Genomic DNA, 900 nt, shown 5'->3' with positions numbered 1-900 from the left:
CCATTAAGAGGAAAACTCGTTCCGGTGTGAAGTTCACAGATAAGGATCCTCTCTTTATTGTCGTGAGTCCTTCGACGAGCTATGATGACCTTGTTAGATCTAAGCTGATGAAACTTGGTCAGAAAGGTGCGAAGCGGGTTAAGAAGTTTTACTATCGCATTCCAGTCACGGTCCTCCAGGATACTGTGAAGTATGATTGTTTCACGATCAGTAGTGACGAGGACTTGCAAGTAATGTTTCTTTGTCGGCGGCAGTTTCCGGAGGTGAGGACACCAGAGTTGTTGGCAAAGCTGGTTGATGTGGTATCCAGCTCAGGGGGTTCGAACCGGAATACCACCACTTTAGCCACGGCAGCCGGTTCTAGTTCTCGGCCTGCCGTTGGTTCTTCCTCCGTCCCTGTGTACCAGCCAGTGGTCCAACCTGTCGCCTCCCCGTCTTTTGCTGTTGATCTCAACGGCAGCGTAGGCGACGAGGTAGGTTCAAGGGAAAATCTGCCGGACGCTTTACTGGGCGTTGCACCGCTTGGCGTTGGAGACGGATTGCTGGGTGATGCAGAGGAGGATGACGTCGAGCCGGATATGATTGACGATGACAGCGGCGATGATATTGGATTAAGTGAGCCTACATTGGCGGTAGGTGGTTCTAGCTCTGGCACACAGCAGTATCCACCTCATTTTTCCTCTTTGGACTTGGATGCCATGAGGCAGAAGGGGGTTTCTGGGCACTCTATTGGATTCGGAGCTAGAAGTGCGGAAGGGACTGCTGGTCTGACAGAGTTCCAGGTTGGTCAGCAATTTCAGGATAAAGATCAGGCCCTGTTAAGTGTGAAGACTTACAGCATCCGGCGAGGGGTACAGTACAAGGTAGTCGAGTCTGATTATCGCCGGTATGTGGGCAAGT

Source organism: Arachis hypogaea, chromosome 6, assembly GCF_003086295.3.
Source record: "Arachis hypogaea cultivar Tifrunner chromosome 6, arahy.Tifrunner.gnm2.J5K5, whole genome shotgun sequence".
Lineage (NCBI taxonomy): Eukaryota > Viridiplantae > Streptophyta > Magnoliopsida > Fabales > Fabaceae > Arachis > Arachis hypogaea.
The sequence above is the reverse complement of the archived record's forward strand: the minus strand, read 5'-3'. Positions refer to the sequence as shown.